General features: G+C 35.8%; 1 long non-coding RNA gene across 1 annotated transcript; it reads left to right on the forward strand.

Moving 5' to 3' along the window:
• Nucleotides 1-20,986: 20,986 nt before the first annotated feature.
• On the forward strand, nt 20,987-27,641 carry LOC306848511. Its single transcript, XR_013782249.1, has 3 exons — nt 20,987-21,091; nt 21,341-21,502; nt 25,949-27,641. It is a non-coding gene; the product is annotated as an uncharacterized lncRNA (long non-coding RNA).
• The last annotated feature ends 267 nt before the right edge of the window (nt 27,642-27,908 follow it).

Below are 27,908 nucleotides of genomic sequence, written 5' to 3' on the forward strand. Positions count from 1 at the left end.
CTGGCAGAATAAGATAGTATTAAGATGAATCTGAATCTGTATTTGTAAGGCAAAATAATGCATTTACTAAACAAACTTGACCAGATTGTAACACATAATTAGCAAATACATTTGTCTCACAGCACGCTCTCTGGAAATAATTATTCTCCTCTCTGTAGCCTGGCCAAAGAATGTGTCTTTTATTTAAAACTTTGGCAGATGAGCAGCCCAACAACAGAGGTCAACTTAACACACTGTATGAAAGAGAGAAGAAAGAGAGAGGGTCCTCTTTCTTATTTTAAAATGCAGAGGTCCCAAAGTATTTTGATTACAGAATTATTAAAAAATAATCCAAAGCCTTGAACAGTGAGCACATCTATGAATATTTGATAGTTTTTAATGAAGCCAAACATGCAATGAAATTGTTTTTGTTGCCATTTATTTATTTATTTTTCCAGATGCACGTCATATGTTTTTGTTTTCTAATTTACCTATACTGCTGTAATTAATTACATAATTACATTAAAAACTCTAATCGCAGCTATTAAATTGACAAACTTAAACACAATAATGCAAGATTTTTTGTTTGTTTGTTTTTTTCCCAGGCCAAACGAATCTTGAACTAGGGGTCATGTCAGAATAATGTGCATTCATAAATGGGCTCGGCTGGTGCAAATAAGCATGTATCAACATGATTTCTAAATATAAGGGATAAACACTGAGTGTTCTGGATGGCTTAGTTAGTAGAGGGGCATCAGGGCTTTTTGCTCGAATTATCTAATGTATAGCACAGAAAATCTAAGTGATTTCTCTGCCTCTTAGTTCCGGTGTACTCTGCAAGCCTCAATGCAACCTGTCATACAATCTAAAGGGAACAATTAGTTACACTAAAGAGTCTAATTGTATTGATATTCATAATGGAGACCCCTTGCGGGTCAGCACAAGGAAGCATAAAGAGCTGTTTTTTGATGGATGGTTTCATTTATTAGATCAGTGGGTTTTTGGCACATATCTTTTGGGAGGAGGACGGGGAGGAGAATCATAACCAAAATAGCTAGTTGTTTATGAAGACAGAAAATTTCCATTTGTTGCCATCTATGAGATTTAAGAATGAGCACACACAAAGTTTGTGAATGGTGTGTATTTTTATGCTTATTGCTTGATTAACTTAGTGATCAAAACCTCAAAAGTCAACAGAAATTACATTTATATCATATTAACTATCTATCATTTATTAAAGCTAATACATCAAATGTCATTATCCCTAAATGTCAATATAAATCATGATTTTAGCCTATCCCACCTTGTGATGCATTATCATAATGTTGACAAAAACCTGTAAATTCATATCTAATTTATTATAGCAAAAACTCATTTTAATTAGACACTAATTTTAAGTGAAAATAAACTAATATTCAGCTTACATTCATCAAGCTAACTCATTCATTCATGTTACCCACATACTTAAAATATCAGCTAATCTCTTTCTATAATTCATGAGAAATATAGATTTTTTATAAGTCTACAAATCAATATTTGTTACTTAAAGGGGTCACTGGATGCTACATGCACTTTTACAAGTTGTTTGAACTGAAACTGTGTGGGCAGTGTGTGTACACAACCACCCTATAATAATAAAGATACACCCAGTGTTTTTTTCTTTTAAATCCAGTTAAATCATTTCCCGTTTCTCAAATCGAGCCGATCTCAGATGCCTGTCTGTGTGACGTCACACAGACAGGCCCCTCCCACGATTGTTTGATTGTCCCTAGCGTTTCAGCACAGACTGGACTGGTGTCTTACCTTAGACCCGCCCTCAGTGATCTGTGACTGTTATCAGTCTACCATTGTTTCACCGCTGGAGCAGATGTAGACAAGAATGTCTCCTTAGCGATTGAGGTGTTTTGTTGTTGGATGTAATAATGAACATAGCAGTCGTCATTTACTCCTGACATCTGAGCCGCTGAAGACGCAGTGGATTAGATTTGTTTCTGAAGGGAATGAGCCCCCGATCTACCTAAATGCGTTTATCTTCGCGCGAATCCTTCATGATCCAGCTTCACCAGCAGAAGAAGTGAGTATAAGGTTCCATCCTGTTGGTAAAGGCCATCACCATCAGAGAACACAGTTGCAATGAATGATCAGATACCTGACAGAATGGGAAAACTACTAATTTATCAGAGTTTGATAAAGGGCAAATTGTTGGTTACAACGCCACTTCCGAGATCAAAGTTTCAAGACGGCGTGTCACAATTTGTCCTTTATCAAACTCTGATAAATCAGCAGTTTTCCCATTCTAACACCAAACATTCTACAATCCGAAAGCCGGTCCTTAGGTGGTATATATACCGCTCTGTGAACTGCACCTGCGTCTAGACTGGTGGTGGTCATAACAGACATCACGGTTCGGTTCATGAAGTCAGACGATGAATACAGTCAGTCCAAGGCGATCAATTCAGAAAGAGGCATTCGCGGTAATACAAAAATAAGCACCGTTTTCATCCAACGAGTCGAAGAGAACAAAACCGTTAAGTCCTGCTAAACTGGCACTAAATATCAAAGAAAAGTATAATCCATTGAATATGATAAATTTCTTATATAATACATTACTTGTGCCTCAGAGCAAGCAGACGAAACACAAATGCGGTCATTGCTTTCGGTGGAAGATGCCTGCTGTTTGGGAATGCAGTTGTGTATGAGAGTTGTACTTTGACGACAGACTTTGCTCGGGCATTTAAGAATGACCATAACAAACACATTCAGTATATATTTTGAAAATATTTACATGTATTTACATGTTTATATTTATAATTCAAGGAAAATATCTCAGAGCGCTACTTGCTGAAAGGACCTCCGTTTAATGATCATAGAAAGTGCTCTTTGGTTGGGTTCAAAAATATATCTATAGAAAAACAGATCCAAGGCACTTCTTCCGGTCACAAAATGTAAAAAACCTTTATTCAAACATGGCTCACTCTAGAAACATAAAAAACTAGCTAAAACACCGCACGATACCAAAGTAGATAGATACCAAAAGATACCAAAATAACCATTACAGGGTATTATTGGTCCCCCCTGTAATGGTTATTTTGGTATCTTTCTTTCCTACTGAGCAATTAATTATATCTACACCCGTGATCAATTTTTTATCTGGCACACTCTGAGGAAGGCTGGGTGGCCGAAATGCATCAGTGTGCGGTGTTTTAGCTATTTTTTTAATGTTTCTAGAGTAAGCCATGTTTGAATGAGACCCAGTGATTCTCACAAACATGAAAACAAGAATTCTAACGTTCAACAAATGCATTCAGGTGAGAGAAGGCTGAAATTTCCAAATTCTTATCCTACTGAATGCTGCGAGTGGTGACGTTGGAGTTAAAATAAACGTGCACAAACAAAACCCTCCGTGAGCTGAAGGTCACAGGCGTGTTGAAGTGTTTGTCCAACAACACGGCGTTATTAATGTTTAAGATTACGGTACAGATAAAGGGCCAGTTTCATTTTGAAATCTGCAGTGGTAACAGAGGAAAAGAACTTGTGTTCTCTGACAGGAAACTCTCAAACAGTGTAGTGTATAATAATTTTGAGTGCCTGGGCAGGTGTTTATGTTAAGAGACAGCTGAGAGACAATGCTATTCCATCTTGGCCAGTGGTTGAGGTCTTGGCCCTGGCCCACATGCCTGGAAGTAAAAATAACCCACGGCTCCTGTCATCTGTCACAACACACTAGACTGACTAGAGCCCTTTTTCACACATACTCATATGCCCACATTCCCTGCCTTTTCCATTATCACACAACTTATTCCCAGCCGCCGTACTTCACTTGTTTTTACAGCTCTACGGTAATGCACTTCATTCCTGTAAAAATAAATGCATGTTCTGTAAGTCTCTCGCCAATGTATTTTGAAAAATAATATTATTTTTTTATTGCTATTTAATAGTTTCAGTCATCTCAGAAAAAAAAAAAAATTAAATAAAATGCAATAAATACTCATTTGTAAGTCAATTTGGATAAAAGCGTCTGCTAAATGACTAAATGTAAATGTAAATACTATAGATATTTTAAAAACTAATAAAAAGACAAAAACACAACAAAATTACTAAAACTTTTAAATTAAAGTGAAAACAAAATATAAACATAAAATCTAAATCATGCTACTTACAAAAACTATAATAGAATATTAATGATATAATAATAATCTAGATTTTTTTTGTCATGATAAATGAAGAACAAACACATCAATCATGCTTTCTGACCAGTATACACAATAAGAGATTTCAAGAAATTCAAGATAATTCAAGCTTGAAGTAGCATGGTGCACCTTCATGTTTCTTCAAGTGCACAATCAGTACAGTTCAGCTGCTTCTGCGGGCATCATGCTTTACCAAACCGCATGACCAGACCACGCTGAATGAGTGAGTCATTCACACTGGACAAGGTTTTGCATTCAAAAACAGTTACATGGAGTGCAGCTCAATGAGAAATCGTGCAAGGGTCTCAAGAATTTCATTTAGAAACAGAGTCTTAAAAACAGCACTCATGACTCTGCTGAAAATGTATTGTAGTATACTGCCTCTGATCAACTAATCACCCTGGACTGTAGGATGATATACAACAAACAATATACTGACTTGAAGACATGTTTCATCTATTCAGTACTATTCTGCCACAATAATGTAATCTTAAGCTATAATATCTTCATTTGAAAGCTTTTCTCACAAAAAGCGATTCATTGTAAAAATTGATGCCATGGTTTACTTTGATCATTTTTATTTGAATAACATCCTTACTTTTAATAGGTATTTCTATAGGTTGGTCTGTTTAGATTTACAAGTTATACAGAGCATGTAAGGTTTGTCCATGTGCAATGTTTTGCTTATTTTTTTCACATGGCTTGATGTTTTCATCTGACATTCCAGGAATTGTTTAAGATGTCTTTGAGCATTTGAACTTTTTGGATTTAACTTTAATATCTTTTTATATTAAAGAAAGCTAATTAATACCCCTAACCTACACAAATGTCATTTTTTCTCCCATTTTACATTTGTCATCTATATATTTAATTACATCTAGGCACTCACAGATAAATATCACCTTCGGGTTCAGATTTATATTTAGTAAAATGTAAATAGCAAGCCAAAGTTATGGTACACACACCCACATACCATTCTAAATGATCATTAAAATGTATTTTCATTGGCAAAATAAAACAATTATGTATGTATAGAAATTATATATAGTTTATTATTGAATATTGTCAATATTAAATATTTTATTTTTAGTTATTTTATATTATTTCTGACTGTCTTATTGCAATAAATGGTGATTTTGATAAAAGATGTCCAACAAACAATGAAGGGGGGGAGCATGCACTTACAGGCAACCAAAGTAATTTAAAATAGCAAATAAATAAATAAACAAACAAATTTAACTTGCTACACTCCCTCCACTCCACCAGAAAGACTGAGAGAGACTGAATTAAGTCACCTAAATTTCCTCCGGTTACAGGATCTTGATGAAACCTACAAATATGAATGCCAAACAATAAAAACAGTGAACACAAACAATATTGTAAATATGCAGCAAAGCGAGGCAGGGGTTCAACAATCTAATCCATAACTGTAATATTTAGAAGAATACAAATGTTTGTCATTATTTGAAAGTAATTATTAAACTAGGCAATGCATTCCATTCATAATTGCAATAAATTTTCAATATTATGAAACTTGTAAGCAGTTTTTTTTTCTTCTCTTGCTGACTGAACTGCTTTACCATATACAAATAAATAAATGTGGCAGAAGTCAATTTAGCCAGAAGCAAAAGCACATTTTCTGCTCTCACTCATTTTGCCTAGTGTTATAAGTTTAGCTAAAGGTATCTAAAGGACATTGTGGGGGAAAAACACAAAAACATTGTACTTTTAGTACTACATCATGAACCCTGAATGTATGAAGTACAATTGCATTCCAGATTCTTCTGAAAAGCACTACATACAGTGCACAGCATAAATGAGTACACTCCCTCTGAATAAATACAAAAGATGTATTTTCTTAATGATCACTAATATTACTCATGGAAAGATGTCAAATTGAAATGTATTAATGTTATTTATATTTGTCACAGAATGGCCCGTCTTCACCTTCACTGATCACTTTCACCTGTTCCTTATTAATCATCATGCGCACCTGATCCTTTTCACCACAGTCATTCAGAGCAGGATAAAGGCACTCACCTCAGTCACCACATTCGTCCGATCTTGAAGTAACATGCTGCAAGCTGTTGTGACTACAAGGACTGACCTCGTACGAAGCTACTGGCTGAGTATACTACCTGAAATTCCCTACCTGTCTTACTTACCTTCTGCCCTGTTCCTCTTCATCCTCTTCGCTCTCAGGATCCAGCTCCTGGTGAACGCCGTCTTCCCCAAGCTCTCTGGTACTCCAGTTATCCACGGACCTGCAAAGAAAGAAGGGACTGTTAGAATCCTGACGATCTATCACCAAACTCACGGAGAATCACCACTCACCTATTTCCACGTCGTCCACCTTAGCTGTGTGTTCACCAACTCTGTTAATAAACCCTTTCACTTGAACCACTCACCTCTGTGTCCTGCAGTTCCGTTACAATATTGTTATGTTTATATTATTGTTACATTATGTTAATGTTATTTATACAGTAGCACGTTCCTTGGACCAAGCTATATATATTTTGCAAGAATCTTTTAGGACATTGCAACTTTCATTGTCAAATTTAAAATTGGTATTAAATTCTATTAAAACTAAATATATGCTTTTTACCAGACATGGCATTAAATCGGATTACTCTATTTTAAGTTTAGAGGGGGAGAGTATAGAAAGAGTTAGTTGTTATAAATATCTGGGTATATGGCTGGATGAAAAGCTGAGTTTTCAGGTACATATTGAAAATCTATTAAAAAAAGCTTAGGCCAAAATTAGGTTTTTTTGTATCGTTTTTTTTTGTAAAGAATTTTTTTTCCCTTTGAAGCAAGGAAGATAATTATACAAGATTGTTTTGTTTCAGTGCTGGATTATGGTGATGTGATTTATATGCATGCAAGTTCTTCTATTTTAAAAAAGTTGTATTATGTATACCATGCTGCATTACGATTTGTGACTTGTGCTTCTTTTCACACTCATCATTGTACCTTGTATGAATTAGTGGGTTGGTCCTCTTTGTTTCAGAGGAGAAAAATACATATGTTGTTGTTTACAGCAAAGGCCTTGTTAGGTAAATTACCCTCTTATATATGTAGTCTTCTATCTTATTATACTTGTCATTATAGTACAAGATCGACTGATAGATTGCTTTTACATATTCCTAGAGTTTACAAAGAGTTTGGCAAAACTGCTTTCGCTTTTTATGCTCCTTTCTTATGGAATGAGACACACATTTTAATGTTGGAAAAACTTCCTTCGCTGAATACCTTCAAAAATGTTTTATGGTCTAACTGTAAGGAAACGTGTAAATGTTTTAATTAAGAAATTAGTTTTTTTTTGTGTGTGTGTGTGTGTGTGTGTGTGTGCGAGTTTTGATGTATATGTAAACTGTTTTGTGTGAAACTTTTTGTGCTGCCCTTTTGGCCAGGACTCCCTGGAAGAAGAGAATTTATATTTCAATGGGACTATCCTGGTAAAATAAAGGAAATAATAAATTAAACAAATACTTAATAAAAACAACAAAATACAGGTGCTGGTCATAAAATTAGAATATCATGAAAAAGTTGATTTATTTCAGTAATACCATTCAAAAAGTGAAACTTGTATATTAGATTCATTCATTACACACAGACTGATATATTTCAAATGTTTATTTCCTTTAATTTTGATGATTATAACTGAAAACTAATGAAAGTCCCAAATTCAGTATCTCAGAAAATTAGAATATTGTGAAAATGTTCAATATTGAAGACACCTGGTGCCACACTCTAATCAGCTAATTAACTCAAAACACGTGCAAAAGCCTTTAAATGGTCTCTCAGTCTAGTTCTGTAGGCTACACAATCATGGGGAAGACTGCTGACTTGACAGTTGTCCAAAAGACGACCATTGACACCTTGCACAAGGAGGGCAAGACACAAAAGGTCATTGCTAAAGAGGCTGGCTGTTCACAGAGCTCTGTGTCCAAGCACATTAATAGAGAGGCGAAGGGAAGGGCAAGATGTGGTAGAAAAAAAGTGTACAAGCAATAGGGATAACCGCACCCTGGAGAGGATTGTGAAACAAAACCCATTCAAAAATGTGGGGGAGATTCACAAAGAGTGGACTGCAGCTGGAGTCAGTGCTTCAAGAACCACCACGCACAGATGTATGCAAGACATGGGTTTCAGCTGTCGCATTCCTTGTGTCAAGCCACTCTTGAACAAGAGACAGCGTCAGAAGCGTCTTGCCTGGGCTAAAGACAAAAAGGACTGGACTGCTGCTGAGTGGTCCAAAGTTATGTTCTCTGATGAAAGTAAATTTTGCATTTCCTTTGGAAATCAAGGTCCCAGAATCTGGAGGAAGAGAGGAGAGGCACATAATCCACGTTGCTTGAGGTCCAGTGTAAAGTTTCCATTGATGGTTTCCATCCAGTCATTGATGGTTTGGGGTGCCATGTCATCTGCTGGTGTTGGTCCATTGTGTTTTCTGAGGTCCAAGGTCAACGCAGCCGTCTACCAGGAAATTTTAGAGCACTTCATGCTTCCTGCTGCTGACCAACTTTATGGAGATGCAGATTTAATTTTCCAACAGGACTTGGCACCTGCACACACTGCCAAAGCTACCAGTACCTGGTTTAAGGACCATGGTATCCCTGTTCTTGATTGGCCAGCAAACTCGCCTGACCTTAACCCCATAGAAAACCTATGGGGTATTGTGAAGAGGAAGATGCAATACGCCAGACCTAACAATTCAGAAGAGCTGAAGGCCACTATCAGAGCAACATGGGCTCTCATAACACCTGAGCAGTGCCACAGACTGGTCGACTCCATGCCACGCCGCATTGCTAAAGGAGGCATTGCAATCCAGGCCAAAGGAGCTCCAACTAAATATTGAGTGCTGTACATGCTCATACTTTTCATGTTCATACTTTTCAGTTGGCCAACATTTCGAAAAATCATTTTTTTTTTGCATTGGTCTTAATTGATATTCTAATTTTCTGAGATACATGAATTTGGGACTTTCATTTGTTGTCAGTTATAATCATCAAAATTAAAGGAAATAAACATTTGAAATATATCAGTATGTGTGTAATGAATGAATCTAATATACACGTTTCACTTTTTGAATGGTATTACTGAAATAAATCAACTTTTTCATGATATTCAAATGTTATGACCAGCACCTGTATATCCCAATACTTTCTGTAAGATAAGTAAATTAGCCAATTTTGTTTAAATGAAGGATTGCAGAATTGAGTACACCCTAGATTTAATTCAGCAAATGTATAATATTCTAGAATTTTAAGTATACTGCTCTGACCCTTCTTGGCACTGAGTGTACAAGTTCATGACAAATTTTCACATCTGTCCTGTTTAACTCCTGGAGGACGACCTCCCTGCTAGTCTCTACAGAATCCCCCACAACTGCTCAAGAGCGCTAAGACTGGGTGAAATACATGTCCACTGAAGGATTTTCACCTTGGGAGACTGAATATCTTCATTGTCATGCTGAAAAAATGGCCAATAATGCAGGGAATGAGGGGAGGGGAGCATCTTCTGTTCCAAATTTGTGTATTCCATCACACAGTAGTGTGTGAATTCATGACAGTATTGATAAAGCACAACTCCCTCACACCTTCAGCACTCATACATCCCTATATAAGAGCTTTACTACCACTGAACGTCACTGTGGGTACCAAGCACTTCTCACTTTACTCCTCCTCTTGCAACACCAGAACATTTTGGATGTTTATGGATCCAAAATGATTGACTTGGTCTCTTGAAACCAGAGTATGGATTCCCAGAAGTCTCTATTTTGTAAATATGGGCCTTGCAAGAGGTTAAATGAGTTTATTTTGCTTTGGCTACATTAGGTGATTCTAGTGGTGACAACAACCATGCATATCACTTCCGCAGGCTGCGTCATACTCTGTGAGATAAAGTGTCACTTTTTTCATAGCAAAAATTCACTCATCACTAAATGAAAACTTAAAGCGAAGACCTGATTATTTCAGGAGCCTTGCCACAAATCCATTGTTTTTGAATGTCGGTGCTACTTCTGCTATATTTTCACACTTAAAACGATAATTTGGTATTCCTCTAGTAACATTGTCCTCTTTTATGCTAAGAAATAAGTCAACTGGCAGTTCTCTCCCAAGTGGTTCCACTGCTGCCAGCATTAAGTCTGAGTATGATTCAGTGGGCTATATAACACTTTTAATTGTCAGGAAATCACTTGTCTTTAAAAGTTTTGGTTCAATATACTTACCTGTTGATCAAAAATAGCCTTAAATCTATACACTTTTTTTTTTTTTTGTAATTTTCAGGAGGGTGTACTCATTTTTGCAACACAGCATTTTATCACTTTGATAAGAAAATCTTATTTTGCTGAATAATTTTGACATTCTTCTTTAGTAATTGATCAAGCAGGCTTGTTGGAACATTATATCTCCAAAAAAACCCTAACATGTCATCTAAGTAAAGAGTAATTGCTCAATTTGTTAAGTTTTAGAGGGGGGGTGTACTCATTTATGCTGTGCGCTATAGCTATTTTACAAATTTTACCATGGTAATATCACAGTAACGCATCTCTTGTGTGTTTTATGTGGCCTGTTTTCAGAGAGGTTTTTACCTCTCTCTCAGACCTTCTCTGACTTCATATTAGCATGAGGTCATATTAGCATGATGTGCATAATACACATATTCACCCAAATACAGGACTGCAGGGAAATGAAAGCAATTACCTGGCACCAGAGAAAGGTGAAATTGAACTGCACAGGGATGATTAATTTAGATATTAATCAGAACCTATAAGAAAATGTTTCACCATCATGCTTATTTGTATTCATATGTTAATGTATGTCGAGTAATGTTATGTAGCATAAAAGGGATGTTTGAGAATACACAAAATATGAAGACAAACCACACTGTAAAAAAATAATCGTAAAAAAACAGTCAAATGACTGGCAGCAAAAACCGTAAAATTAAGGTAAAATATCTTAATTCAAACAAGGAAAAACCTGTAAAATAACAGGGTTTTTTTCTAAAACTTTTAATGAAAAAATCTGTAAAATTATAGTTTTTGCACTTTATTGGAATTAAGATATTTTTCATTTATTTTACGGTTTTTGTTTGGCAGCCGTAGCTGCCAGTCATTTGACCGTTTTTTTACGATTATTTTTTTTACAGTGCACTGGGCTTTTATTTTTCTGATTCCTGGAAAGCTACTAATTTGTCAGTCGCAAGTATGACATGATGTGCATTCAAGTGTCCAGAGTCCAAATGAAACCATTAATTATCGATTTTTTTTTTTTTTTTACTAGATGGCAAAAAGGAGGCAAACTGAAGAGCAATTAATGGATGTAAATGAATCAATGTATCTTATAATTATTGTTCTGCCATAGTACGCAACATACATTTGAACTATGCACACTTGCAACTTTTTATGAGTTTTTAAAAGGTTTCGGGGGGGTTCACAGCAAAGCAACAGAAGAACCATGTTTGGTTCCTCAAAGAACCTTTCAATGAACAGTTCTTAAAGAATTCTTAGTTTGAAGAACATTTTAATAATATAAAGATCCCTTTTCCCACTAAAATGAATCTTTTTGTCCAGTCTAAACGTTCCATGGATGTTAAAGGTTCTCCATGGAACCATAGATTCCAATAAAGAACCTTTATTTTTAAGAGTGTACAGGCAGCATCACTCACAATTCACAAATACTGTATGTTGAAGAAGATAACTCCAGTGTCTGAATATCAGTGGTGATATGTGGGTTTGGTATGTATGTGGGCGCGCTATTTTCTGCCGTCCAGGATAAAGTGAATGATGAAGTTCTGCTGAGTGGAGTTTCACATCAGAGCAGCTGTTCTTACTTTAAGCAAGGAAGAAAATATGCTTTTTACAAAAAAATGGAATAGGTGGACTGGAGGATCTGCATTGCCATGTGACAGGAAAACTAATGGATTTGCTTCAGCAGTGTCATCTTCTATATAACATAAAAAGTCCTGAAGTATCATGATCTCCATTGTGTTTCAGCACATACTGACCTGAACTTTCTCCATTAGAGTAATAACATGGATAGTGTTTTGCCATTAATTAATTGAATTGAATTTATTTATTTGATCAGGGACAATGCACAAAAAACATTAGTCTAAAAAAGAAGAGATGTCATGTGCCAGGTTATAGCAAAAAAATGCTAATTTCCACCCGTTCCAAATGTTATTGAAATATTTGCTGGATCAAAAGAAACTTTGGAAATGTAATTTGGGAATATAGCAGTCCCCTCTTACAAGTGCCCTCTTTCTTTGTGGCTTTTTATCCAGTTTAATATCATGTCCTTTAACAGTTTCCATGTTAATAAGTATTTTGTCGTTACCCCCTTCACATTCACATCAATGCTTCAGGATCTCAATGACACAATGAAATAAAAGAATGCAAAAGTGACACTACACTGCACTGAAACTTTAACCTCTGGTGTTGCTGTAATGAGTGATTAACCACACACGCACACACACACACACACACAAATCATTTTAAATGTTATCATGATATTACCATGTTATTGCTACATGATGAGTTGATGAAAAGCTAATACTGTAATTACTGAAACATTAAAAGAAGACTTTCTCAATGTATATCAAGTGGTAAGTATACATGTGGTTTTGGAAAGGAAATTTTAAAAGAGAAAAAAGATTTTGGGTGAATCAATGTATGAATAATTCAACTGGCACTGTATGTAATAATATGTAATACATTAAAAGTAACTATAATTTCATTATGACCTTTTTAAAATATAACAATCTGAAATTAAAGTATAAAGTAATTATTATAAAATATAACTTATAAAGTAATTTTTAATAAGAGCTTGTGGTCCAGGTGACATGTAATCAGGTACTAGCCAGCACTTTTTAAAAATAATTTCAGTTACATCTTTTGTCTTTTTATAGTGCCTTTCAGTCTACAAGAAAGTACACAGCCTGCTTGAATGTACACAGTACACTTGAATGTATTTTCAGGTCTATTTCACACTGTCCATGAGTCTTCCAAAAAAAAATCTACAAAGAGAACAACGAGCTAGAGCATCTACTAGAGTACAGTGACACTTTTTATTTTGCTTGCAATCAATCTATCAATCGATATTTCATCACAATACATGGCTACTTTTGAATGGCTGTCAATGGAGAAAGACTCATTTTACCTCCAAACCGGTGAAGTCATAACATCTACCACGCTGCCACAGCTTACTAGACAGATCTTGAGCTCCTGACATATGTTGCTATTTCTGAAGTGTTTGGCCCTGTGCACAGTGAATGTCTCACTGATGGGGTGGACCTAGAAAATTATTTATGGGGTGGCAAAGGGGTGGCATGAGGACCATGAGGGGTGGCAACACCAAAGCAAGCGTCCATGCATAGTTCTTGATTATTTATGGCCTGATATACCCATTTGTGTCCATGAATATGCAAAACAGTTGCATTACCACAAAGTCATCATCTATTTTGTTAATGACTTTAAATAACAAAACATCAACATCCAGGACAACAAGACACTGTCTATTAAATCACTTCAACAGATTATAAATATGTCTGAGCTTATAAGAGTAGATTAGTACATGTTGTTTTATTAATATTATAGGCCACAAGGTTGTTACAGTAAACTGCCCAACACGGAGGTAGGTGTAAAAGAACAGATGTTTTATTTACAGGATGAGTGGGAACTGAGATGGTGAGGTGAGTCGTGAACTTTAGATATTTTGCAGGTGATGATTCGTGCTTCTAAGGTGTTTTTCGTGTCTTCAGGTGCTGGACGAGGCGGTGATGTGGAACACAGGAGAGCGGGGATATCCAACTACACACAGGACGGTCTGGAGACGGGGAAGACAACGAGGAGGAGAACAGGAGGTAAGTATCAATAGGTAAGGAATGCAGAGGTAATACTCAACGACTGGAGTCTGTCGGGGGAGAGTCCACGATGCTGGAACGAGATCGGACACTGGGTGAATGGAGGTGAGTGCTTTTATGTGGTTGGACTGATGATGGTGGTGATGAGGTGCAGGTGCGGGTGATCAGTAAGCAGGCGCAGGTGAAAGTGATTGTGATGACGCTGGAGACAGGCCATTCTGTGACAAAAGGTTTAGTGTATCAAGTTTAAGAGCAACAAAAACTTTTGAATTAGAACATCAAAAAGAAATGCCAAAATATCAAAGCACTGAAGTGTCAGATTTTTTGTTATTACCCTAATAAAATGTCTGTATGTGGACGTTATAGAATACAACCCGGGAAAACGTAACGATTTTAAGAGATGGTGATTGATTAAATGGTGATTGGGATCATCTAAATATTGTTTTCATTTTTAGAAAGTTCTAGATCCACGATGAAAGAGTGCTCCTGGCAATAAGAGAATCTATATGCGCCACAAGAAAATAGTGTAACACTTTAGTATAGGGACCAATTCTCACTATTAACTAGTTTCTTATTAGCATGCTTATTATTAATATAATGGCTGTTTATTAGTGCTTATAAAGCACATATTCTGCATTTCCTTATTCTACATCCCTAATCCTACCCAATACTAGTAACAACTACTTTACTAATTATTAATAAGCAGCAGTTTATTGAGGCAAAAGTCATAGTTAATGGTTTGTTAATATCGAGAATTGGACCTTAAAATAATGTATGACCGGAAATGTGTGACTCAACAAAAGTCAGAGTAAACAAGGAGAAGTGTTGTGGGAAATGATATAGCAATCCCAGACATCTGGATGAATTGGATTTCTCAGAAGACCTCTGAGTTAGAAAAGAAGAAGTAATTTTCCGATTCTCGAGCAAACAGAAAAAGCCTCCATTTGTTCATGAATTGGTCTACACTGCTTGTGGTGTGTGTGTTTGATTCACCAAAAAGAACACTTTACATATTCCAGGATGACAATGTTTAGATTCATTGGATCCAAATTGTGAAATAGTGGTTCAGTGAACATGAGGAATCATTTTCTTGTAGGAATTGGCCGTCACAGAGTCCTGAGGTTAACCCTATTGAAAGTCTTGAGGATGTGCTGGAGTCGACTTTACAGGTTTGACTTTCAAATTGTCAATACAAGATCTTGGCCAAAACTTGATGCAGCTCTTGATGCAACTCACAAATGAATGTTGTGATGTTGCATAATGTTGTCGAAACAATGCCACAATGACAATGCACAACACAATCAAAGCTAAAGCCGGTCCAAAGAAATATTAGAGTGTGCAACTTTTTTGGCCAGGCAGTGCCAGCACATCCTACAGACTTTCAATGAAGTTAAAGTCAGGACTTAGTGGTGGCCAGTCTTTCACAATTTGCAGCTGATGAATCTTGATATTGTCATCCTGGAATATGTACATGAGAAAGTCTTATAATATCATTGTATGAGAAATAAAAAAGTTATGCACTACAACAGTTAGGGTTAAAATAACTGCCAGAATTATATTAATCACTGCAATGATTCAATCCTAAATCTTGAGTATTTGCTTATTTATATCCAGACGCCGACTTTAAGCCAGGCAGTGATAAAAAAAAAAAAAAAGAAATTTGAGGCAATGAAGCTTACTACATAGTGTGAGCATAGTGTAGTGTAGCATACTCATGGTGAGCATAGTGTCATTCTCTCCAGCATGTTGTTTTGAGAAATCATTTAAAACCTACCCAGGACACGCCTCTAATTGTGCTAGATATTGATAATTGACTTCTTTGATGCTTGTCTTGATGAGTGGAGCAGATGAATTAAGTGCTTAAATGAAATAGGAAGTGATTATGTGCACATCTCTGTTTCAGTTCGGGGAGGGAAGTGACCTCCTGACCTGTTCTTATAGTAATGAGGAGGGAAGCTGTCCCCATGCTGCTATGACTAATGCTAATTGCAGACATGATTGCCCATATTTGTGGAGGCCAGAGCACATGGAAAACAATTTAGGCATAACAACTGCCTTCCGCCATCTAACGCAGGAGAACATATTGTGAAAATAATGACAGGGTTTCAGACGTCAGAGCTGTTCTGTCCCCATCTAATCAAATGCAACCAGTAGGGCCGTTTTGGCACAACAGACTTTACTGGGGATGGTTCGGTCCCCACAGCTATTACAATCAACCAACCTATGCATTCATATATATGAATACAATGTTCTCCTGCCCATACGACATATTAATTTCCCCCTCCCAGGTGGCACCAGGAATTGGCCCCTGAACACAAAAAGGAAACCAACTATATGAAAGAAATGACCCCCTAATGCGTCCGAATACAAACATCACACAGTCGTTGAATGTATTAATAAACACAGGTCACTCAACAGGCACGTACCTCAGTGCTCTGGAGAGGCAACAGAGTGACAGAGGGCTCTGCCACAGCTGTAACAGCAGTACGGACATCATGTTGAAGATAGCAATGAGATTTTTAAAAGAAATGGTTGGCTAGATGAGCTTGCCCATTCAGAGCTTTGCTGGTTTAAGTGGTCATTACATTGGTGGTTCTTAATTACTTTTGTATGGGACTAAAATAGTTTACCACAAAAGCAAGACAATTTCATTTAATTTTGTTTTATGAAATAAATGTATTAATATTATTTACACTTCCATTCAAAGGTTAGGGGCATTAAGACTTTCTTTAAGAAATGAATACTTTTATCAAGCAAAGTGACAGTTAATAGACATTTCTAATGTTACAAATATTAATTGCAACTTTTTCATTATTATTTATCAAAGATTCCTGATAAAAAATACTTTTCTTCTACTAGTAAAGTAGTTTTTAAAGTAATTGTTTTCTACTAGTAACGCATTACTTTAAATTTGCAACAAAGTATCTGAGTTACACCCATGTTGAAAGAAATATGAGAGGGGTTCATATTGCTTATGTATTAAAAAGAAAAAGTGACTTTCTCACAAACGGTGGGTGCTTCATTTTGATAACTGGATGCTTATGTTGTGTTTAGACTGGTCTTGTCATGGTGGGAGAGACTGGCATGTTAGTTCAGCAGGAAATGGTTATCTTTAACAAGTACCTAAATTCACTTAATGCCTGGTGTGTATTATGTTTATCCTGTGGAGAAAGAGTCTCTGTCAAGGTTCACTAACCACAGTGTGGTTTAATAAGGCCTGTTACCACCAGCAAAAGGGTCGACTGGTTGTTCCCCAAAGGCTTTTACAGCATTATGTAACAAGACAGACCATATTCCCCCAGGCACACTAGATATTTTTCATTGCTTTGAGAAAAACCGTCCTGCCTCAACCCACGGGATGCTGAGCCAAAAGACTGGAAAATAGATTTCACACACACATAAGCATGCATAAAACTGGCCACCTGCTTCATGAGAGCATTTCTAGAGAGTGATATTGGAGACAAAGATCAATAAGAAATGCAGTTTCCCGGCATCTGTTGCCTATTTATTTTAAATCAAAATAAAACTCAGTAAATATAAGCATTCCACATTCACCGCTGCTGAAGTACTTACTTCAATCAGCGCAAAAATGACACAGCGTTAAAAATGACTTGATGGCAATGACCCTGCCTTGAGAAAATACTTGCATAAATACAGTTTAAACCTTAACTGGTCTATCATTAAATATTCATGCAATGGTATAAGCAACAACAAATGAAATAATGTACTTGTAAAATCAGCACTGAAGGAGTGTGCATGTTTTTGTGGTTTATGAGGACACTAATTTGTATAATGACATGGGTATGACAGAGGTATTACAATATGAAGGCGGTTTATGAGGACACTGCCTATGTCCCCGTAATTCAAAAGGCTTAAAAAACATACTAAATGGTGTTTTTTTTGAAAATCTAAAAATGCACAAAGTCTCCTGTGAGGGCTAAGTTTAGGTGTAGGGTTGGTGTAGGTGTAGTTTAGGTGTAGGGTTGGTGTAGGGCAATAGCACACACAGTTTGTTCAGTATAAAAACCATTACGCCTATGGAGAGTCCCCATAAACCACAAAAACCAACGTGTGTGTGTGTGTGTGTGTGTGTGTGTGTGTGTGTGTGTGTGTGTGTGTGTGTGTGTGTGTGTGAAACATTTATGTTTGATTGCTTTAGCTCTAAAACTGTAGGAGCATAAAAATGAAAGCATTAACTGTAAAACTGGAAGCGCATCAGAATGAATCTTTAGGGAGATGAGAAATGGATGGACAGCAAAATCAGAAAAAATAAATAAATAAATAAATAACAACATGCATTTACCAAATTAGGCATAACCTAAAATTGTACAACAGATTGTAGTTTAGGGTTTGGACAAGTTACAAAAGAGAGTGGAGCCCTATGAATGAATAAAGCAGAAGGCACGTAGAGTATATAATTCAGTGAGAAAGCCATATATTTGATAAAAAATATGACAGAAGAGACATTTGAACAAAAACACCACTAATTTTTTTCAAAGTGAAATCTAACTGAACCCTGTTTACTTTCTTAATGCACTTTCCTTTCTTATTGTGCATGACTGATTGTTGTATGTTATTCCACGGAGGAAAAATAGTTATTTGTTAGTTATATTTCATATTTCAAAATATAACTTTTCATATACTACATTCAAAAGTTTGAGGTCAATACATTTTTTATGAATTAAATTATGCATTAAATTGATTTAAAAAGACATTTATAATGGTACAAAAGATTTCGTAAAGAACTCTTAAACTGTCTATTCATCAAAAAATCCTGAAAAAAAGAATCAGTTCCCACCAAAAAATATTGAGTAGCATAACTGTTTAACATTGATAATAATAAATGTTTCAAATTATCATATTGGAATGACTTTTGAAGCATCATGTGACACTGACGACTGGAGTAATAATGCTGAGAATTCAGCTTTGCATCTCAGAAATGATTACATTCGAAAATATATTCAAATAGAACCATTTTGTATTATTTTAAAATGGTAATATGTCAAAATATTCATATTTTTGCTCTATTTATTTTGAACAAATAATTGCCTTGCAAACATTTTCTGTCAGTGTCTAAGAATTTTGCCAGTAAAATTAGATTTTGTGGTTTGTATATTAATAGACAAAAAGACAAATATGATCGTTATATACAGATACTGTATAAGTCTATGTGAAATGCATATCAGACACATTGTTGACAAATTGCTGTACATCTTTAAGGACCTGGTATATAATATTTTTCTCAGTCTTTCTGCATTCTCCTTACGCAGAATCTGTATTTCCTCAATTTCTGGCCTTTTACCCTCTAAAATCCTGTGTCAGCTGCAGCACGGAAAGATTTATATAATATTCATGGCTCATCTGTTTTGAGGGGTCATACATGGTACAGAGTGCCACTGACTCATCTGCTTGCTTGGCTGGTTTATTTATTCAGACATTTTAATGGGTTGCCAAGTCTTTTGGGGTCATTTTAAATACCTTGAGTGGTATTAGTAAAGTGTTTGAAATTGTGTGGGTCACTTATCATTCTAATTGAGATCCAGTGATCGGTTTATCTATTTCTCACACTTTCATCACAGGCAGAATCAAATTAGTGTGGAATTATTCCGATTAACAGAGAAATGTCAATTTGGACGTTGGGTGATGGCAAGTCAAGAGTTTATAAGAATGTCACATTTGTGATTAGCACTTGTCATAGCATTTAAACATAGTCAAATAAAGAGAAATTAGCACTTTCATAATTTTACTATCTGGCCCACATTTTATTTTCCATTGATTCTTTTCATTAAACAGGACAACTAGATTTTTACATTTTGTGAACAAAATCCGAAAAGTTTCAATTTTAAATAAATGCAGAACTTTCTATTCATCAAGGAATCCAAAACATTACACAGCACAACTGTTTTCAAAATGAATAAGAAATGTGTCTTGAGCAGCATATATATCATATTAGAATGGTTTCTGAAGAATAATGTGAAATTTATTTGTAAATTGTAGCAATACTTCACAATACCACTGTTTTACTGCATTTTTGATCAAATAAATGCAGCCATAGGTGAACTTACAGTAAGACTCAACATTTCAAAGATCTTACAGCCAAGCTTTTGAAAGTTATAATGTGTGAGCAATTTGTCATCTATTTTACTGTCTTCCACACTAAAATTAGTTCTGATCACATAGAAAAGTTGATGGTTTAATGCATAATTCATGTCTATAGCACAAACAATACTGGAAATGTTATGCAGCTAAATTTATTATATAGCAGTTGTTTGTTCAACAGTTATTTGCACTTTTCAAAGCTCACAAATATGGATATGATCAAACACTAATTTATGAAATTAGCTTCTGTTGGGATATAGGATTACAATTTAAGAAAATTTAAAAAAATAATGACTTGATGTGTAGTTTTACAATTGTAAGAGCAGCACTTAGTTTGCTTCCAGTGTGTACACCTGAACTCCTGTGATTCCCAGCTGAATCAGCAGACCTTGACAAAACTAATAGGATAGAGTTGCACTGCTAACCATACAAATGATGTGAAATATTTAATAGGGATTATGGTAATTTACGTGTGAAACTTTGTAAAAAGTCAGAAAATATTTGACTAGATGGTAACTGCTTCTGGCCAGTCTTCTTTGATTCCTCTTAAATAACTTGGACCTACAATTAAAACCACATCTCTGCACAGCCAAAGTGATTTAGTCACCTCAGTCAATGTTTACACCTCGATTTTAAAAAATACATTGGCCAAAAGGGAGACAAAACAAGATTTCTACATTTTCACAAAATGCAAGCGCTGCTTTTCCACACAAGACCTCACCACAGCAATGCTAGTGTGTTCTGGGTGTCTGCCACTTGGATTTCATGCAAGCTTGAGCGCATGCTGATAGCACCGCTATTTCTGTACTAACTGATTTCCATTGACACTTGAGGATTAGACTTACAAAGACACATGTAGCAGCATTCAAAGCCATATTTCTTTGGAGACGTGCAAGTCACTGAATTCAGATGCTGTGTAGAGTTTTGCTGCTTGATTATCTATTTTTCAAAGAACGGTAAGCATTTTTTCCATATAAGAAATGCTTTGTTTGGACTTCTAAGAAGATCACATCAAGAAGCACCAAATTTAAGGGTTTTTTTTTCCCGTTACTTGAAAACTTCAGACTGTATGAGAGGGATCTACATTGCTGTGATTGCATTGTGATATTGCTGGGTGGACTTTTGTTTCCATTTCAAATTATATTGTAAGCATAATATTTGACGTTAAAAATCATTAATTGGTCTCTCTTTTGCTTTAATGACAGCAACACTGCATTTAGCATGAATGAACTCCACAAAATGACGTTCTTCAGAACATGATGGTCTTCAGAAGATTTCTTCACAAATGATGTTCTTCAGAATGATTTGAATAAGCATCGTGAGCTCCAATGGAAGCAAAAACATCAGACCGTCTGTACAAATAAGTGGTCAATATCACAAATATGCTTTTTTGATTAGTGATAGTATGTGAAATAGTGGTGAATCCTACATATTTTGGCTTAAATATATAGTTGTTCAACATTTCTCACTATCCTAAAATGTTCTATTTATATCTAGGTTTAACACAGAGCTTTGGTTTTTCCAAAGTGGTCTCTGACTTTTGGACCCCACAGTACACTGTCTCTCAGATTAAACAGGTCAATCAAAGGGAATTCACAGGAGTGCTTATCACCAGTGACCTAACAGCTAACAGGCTTTTCATGTTTCCTCTGGCAGCTTTACCAGATGGCGTATAAGGGTCATTTGGCCAGCTCAGTGACAGACAGGAACAAAGCAGAAATACGTGCAAAGTAACATCCAGGCCTCTGTTCGCTCCTCTGACTAAAACAGTTTTCTATGTCTGCTGTAGAGTCATCTTTCAGCAGCTGTGAAGTGTTGCCAGAGTTCCTCTGGAACACAGTCAGGCACAGGAGCCAGAGACACTGAGCACTCAGATGCCACGGGTGTTATTTCGCCTGAGCGCTATACTTGCCATATTCACACCAATTATATGTCAACAATTATTTTGAATACATTATTTATTTTTTAAAGTTGATACTTAAATTAAGTCTCCTGATCCTGCTGGACCAGAAAAATGTATCTAGTTTAGATGGTTGGCAGGACATTTTGCTGCTTAAAGGGGTCATATGATGCGATTTCAAACCCAAAGAGATATTCTTTATAAAAGTTAAGACTCTGCCACGCCTTCCTGAAATGGCTCATTCAAACACGCCCCCACATGTCTACGTCTCGCTGTGGGAAGATTAGTAAAACACTGCCCAAATGTATATGCAATGAAAGAAGGCGTAACTCTTAATTTCGCTGTAGTATAGTTTCCTGAACCTGGGAGAGAGTAGCCTACAATGTGAACACTATAAAGTGGGGCAATTCCAATGACTCACAGCCTGTAAGTACATTTCAATATTTGAAGAATTTGCTACTGACTATTCAAACGCGAGTTTTGAGCAGTGTAGAGAAGTGCTTGTTTGTCGTTTCTCCAATCACAAATGCAGATATGGTAATGTTTACAAGGCGCGGCGCAACGCATAAAAAGACAGTATAAGTCTTTATAATCAGTAATTATGTCCTCACTGAATGCAACAAATGCCTCGTTTATAATGGGTTTTATTGTTTTAGTCTCGTCGTGCCTGCCTGGGACACGGCATCACAATACGGTGAGGGGCATAACATTTCCATCTCACGTTTGAGGTATTTGGCCAATCATAACGCACTGGATAGCTGGCCAATCAGAGCACACCTCGCTTCTCAGAACAATGAGCTTTGTAAAAATCGGCATGTTTCAGAAAGGCAGAGCATAGATGAGCAACAATAATGTACAGTATGTGGAAAATAATGTGCTTTTTGAACCTCGAACCGCATAAACATTCCATTACACCAAATACACAAAATAATGTTCTTTTTTAGCAACGTCATATGACCCCTTTAAGAATCCTGTAAGAAAAACCAGCATCCAGAACACATCACATGCTGGTGACCAGATCCGTCAGTACTTTGTACTAATGACTGTGACAAGGACTGTTTTTGTAGTTTTGCAAGAACTTCTGCTTAAAGCTCCAAGCAAGACAGAAAGAGACAGATAAGATAAATGCTGTTTACTGAAGGAAGTCTTGAGAGTAACAGAGATTTCATGGAAGTTAATTATGTTTCTTCATAATTATAAATAGAATGATAAAGAAAATGAGCAGTTATAGGTGGATGTTTGTTTGTGTTGTGTGTGCGGGTCAGGTTGTGATATCATTCTGGTGACTAAATGTCCCAACAAGGATAAAACCTGAAATCCCCAACAGTGAGGGGAGCAACCAACAGATGACACAAGGACATCAGCTTAAAGGAGTTGAAAAATGTCAACCCTGTATAACTTCTGTTCCATGGAACACAACAGGAAAATTTTTGATTAATATCCATGTTCTTTTTTTTTTGTGCAATTACAATTAACAGCAGCTTTCAAGCTTCAAAAATGATAAAGTAAAGGCTAAGGAACAAGATTTTTGAGTGAGTTTAACTCGAAAACAATAATCATGATTTAGGAATGAATCATTCAACATTTGTAAATGATCTGTAACCCGTTCAATTGATTACTTAAAAAGCTTAGATTCAAAAGAATGATTCTTTCATGAAAATGATTCTTTCTCTCACTGAAAATGCTAGCAATCAGGGGTTCGCAAACCCTGTACATGTGAAATAAATACTAATAGCATCCCCTGATATTTTATTTTAATAAGTCAAGAATTTAAGAACATATTCACATGCTCACAGTTCTCTAATTAATGGTCACATTACATTAAGTTAATAAAAGTAAAATTATAATCATTATCAATCATATATAATAATGAAATTATTAGAATTATATATTAAAATAATTATTATTATTATGATTAAATAATTAAATGATGATTAAATAATAATAGCCTTATAATAATAATAATAGGCTACAGAAACAATAGCAGATAAAAGTGAATATAAAACACTAATAAAAGATTACACATTTTATTAATTTGCTGCAAGTTACAATACTAAGATTAAAGCTGCAGTCCTAAGTAGCCATCTCTGTTGAAAACCTGGTATTGCAGCCAGGTGGGAAATTATCTTTATTACGTGGGCTATACTCTGGCATGGCTTCAGCGCGGATGAATCTAATGTTTTGAGGTGAATGTGTAGGTGACACCGGTGTGAATCAAACACTTAGTAATCACAGATTCTAGCCTATGTCTTGGGATATATGACCCATTATTATTGTTATACTTTGTTCTCAAATTATTAATGTTAACAACATCAGCATTGCGTGACTATGAGTATAGTGTGTATAGCCTGTAGATTTCAATTTCTGTACAGTCTAATCTAATTGTCATGCCATTCGAATTGCATATTTAGAAATTCTTTTAACCCAAAAAGCAAACTATGCTCCCTTCGAAATGGTTTTCTTTAGAATACAAATCTTGTGTAATCCCAGGCTATCTGTAATCAGAAGCACGTTTAAAACTGGAATATAATTTAATTTCATTCACACGTGTTTCATAAACACATAATCCTTTCTGCATCACAATCCGGCATCAAAATGATACATAATTATTCTAGCTGCTGTGAAATAAGGCTACAAATGATCCGTGCACCTGCAGGATCCTCACATGCGATAGCCGGGACAACTTCTTTATGTTTACCATAGACTGTAAAAAAAGATGGACGACGAGTCTCTGCTTCCTTCCACTATAGAAAAGTGAAGCGAATACATCTCAGTATGGCCGCTGCCATCTTGAGTAAATGAGGTCATTTGGAGCCAGAGTCTGCGCAGTAGAGTCATGAGGTGGAGCCGCGGAATCAAACTCAAACTTCCGCAGACCCAATCAACCATAACGTTTTTATAGCATCAAATTACCAGCTAAAATCAAACTTATCACAAAAACGAACAATTGAACATATATCAGCGTGATAACAACTAACTTAAATGACCAAAACCATATTTCGGAAAATTGTATTGGAAGTGTTGTTTATTTTTTATTTTTTGACTGAAGTCCCATTCGTTTACATGGAGAGGGCGGGGTTTATGACCTGTACTGCAGCCAGCCACCAGGGGGCGATCAAAAAGCCCAATGAGTAAGACACACCAGATGTTTACAGACGTGACGTAATGATGCAGTGCCATGCTCGAATTTCCTGCGAAAAACCGTACCACTTAAATTAAAAAACATTATTATAAGCTAACCGTTGTGAATCGGGCTAAAGTAAGGAGATAGTTTTGAACACTGGCTGGTTTCTCAAATATTGATTTCGGATCATTTTTAACCAAAAAAAGTTACGGACTGCAGCTTTAATGTTTTCAATTCTTTAAAAACTCTCAATCTATCGAGATTTGAACATTTTATATTCTCAAGCCTATTTTGGGCAGAACAATGCTGAAATACTATAAATTTCTGCCAAAAAACATACAAAAAATGTTGGAAATTATGTGATTGTTTAAATAAAGCAAACTTAAAAGTGAATATTTACCTTTCAGTCAGAAGCGATGCATACTCACGTTCCTTAAAATGCTTTATAAGCCAATATATGCTTTAAATATGCTTTATAATGCTAAGCAGTTGTTGGCAGTTGAGAAATCGTCAACATTTCTCTCCCAAAACTTGTAAAAACCGCTCCAAGTTCATCTACCGCGCTCTACTCTTCTTCTTCTTCTTCTTCTTTTGATGTTTATGCTACTTAAAAAAAATAAGAAGGAAAAAAACTTCTACCTATATTTTGTTCATTTTTTTCATTTCAGGAAATTTGTAAGAGCTTTGTAACCTTTATGAGAACTGTTTAACACATATGTCATAGAATTAATGCCACAGATTTGAATTCCTCTTTTAACTTAATTCTTTCCCTTTCTATCGCACCCTCAGCTTCCTGCTTCTCAAATATGGACTTCCCTCGGTGAACGTGCCAAATTACTGGCTGGAGGAAAGCGCTTCAAAAGTGAACAATCTGACCGCGGCTATTTTATATTTTACGGCACTCTTTAGTAATTAGTGAAGCAGTGAGGGTTAAAGAGACTAGGCATGCAGGCTAATAAGGAGAGAAGTCTATTTTTAATACAAACTCCTAAAAATGTGTGATTTGCCTTTATTCCCTGACACTGCTTTTGATATGACCATTTTAAATATCATAAAAGTCATGAGATTGGTACATCGTGTGAGTAAAATAAAAAAGTTGAAATATAAGGTCAAATGTTTCTGTAAGGGTTAGGTATAGTGGTATAGTAGGTAGCAAATACAGCAAATATAATTAGCTTAACAGAAACGAGGCCCATTTGTGAGAGATCGCGTCTGTAGACTTCAAAATCTTTGATCTCCTAGTAAGAAACTGATCATGCACGCTGAGATTACATAGATGTTGTTTTTTCAGCCAGGTTATGTAAGGTTTTTTGCAGGGGGAAAAATGGATGGAAAAAGCCAGACAGATTGGAAATTAGCCCATCTTTTACAGTATCTCATATATCTCTCAAAGCATCTCTCTCATTGTACATCTCAGCCTCAAATGTCAAAACAGATATGGCTAGGAACTATACTCTCATTCTGGCGTAATACATTTACATTTATGCATTTAACAGACGCTTTTATCCAAAATGACTTACATTGCATTCAAGTTACAGTTTTTACATTTTATCAGCTCTTGCTTTCCCTGGGAATCGAACGACCATGGGTTCAGCCGGCACAATGATATTACCCAGCACCTGAAAGTAGTCCACAGCTATACCTAGGAAAATTATAAATAGGAAAATTATCGAAACGCTTTGGTCATTTTTGAGCGAGATGCTAATGGTCTAATCCGATTCAATGATCTATGCTAAGCTAAGCTAAGCTAAAAGTGCTACCTCCAGACCCAGAGATGAATGGATTCAACAACAGTAAAACTCAACTGTTTAACTCTGGGGGATTTGTAAAATGAGCCTATTTTCAAAAAAGTGGAGTGTTCCTTTAACAGGGCTCTTGGGGTTATGTCACCACATATATGAGCACATGTTTTACAGTCAGTGAAGTAGTGAGGGTTTATCTTGACTGCTGTTTACAAAGAGGCCGTTCGTGAATGTATTTTTATGGCCCATAGCTTCAAATATTTCTTTATTGTTCTTTTCAATGAGATAATATTGTGTAAAGCACTGATGTCTTGGTCTTTTCAGAATAATTATTTCATGTTGAAGTACTGTTTTATGAAACTGTCTGTAGTTTAGCTATACAAACCAAACATTTTTAAATTGTTTTTTGGATTATTGCAGAAAATAAGCTCTGTGGCCAACAAACGTTTATGATCCTTGCACGTATTGTTAATCATGAAAAACTTTACAAATGAATACAACTTTTATGAAATTTGAAGCCCAAATAGGCTACTGTTTTAAGAAACATATTTTTGATTTTGTTAACGTTTTGTTATGTTGTAGAATAAAACATGAAAATGTCTTAAACTTGTGTAAACCACAGACCTTATTTCAGATGTTCAGAAAAACCATTGGCTTCAGGATGATGAAACCAAAGGTGCCAAAATGCTAATCTAGATTCTGAATGACACTGGATGGGTTGGGTGATGGCTTGGTGGATTAAAAAAAAAAAGAGGAAATATTGATTTTATACGCAATATTGATCAGAAACCAATTATTTTTTCCTTACATCCAAATTAGATTTTTTTTCCGCAGTATTTTTTTTTTTTTGACTTCTTGAAATCACTCACTTCCAAACATCTTCACAAAAACATACTTATCTGTATTCATTCTTATGATATAAAGTTATGAATGCTGTTTACTGTAATTATGTCCTCATGTCTCAGTGGCATAGATATTTTCTATGCTGACACTTTCTCACCCCATGA

This window comes from Barbus barbus, assembly GCF_936440315.1.
Source record: "Barbus barbus genome assembly, chromosome: 3".
Taxonomy (NCBI): domain Eukaryota; kingdom Metazoa; phylum Chordata; class Actinopteri; order Cypriniformes; family Cyprinidae; genus Barbus; species Barbus barbus.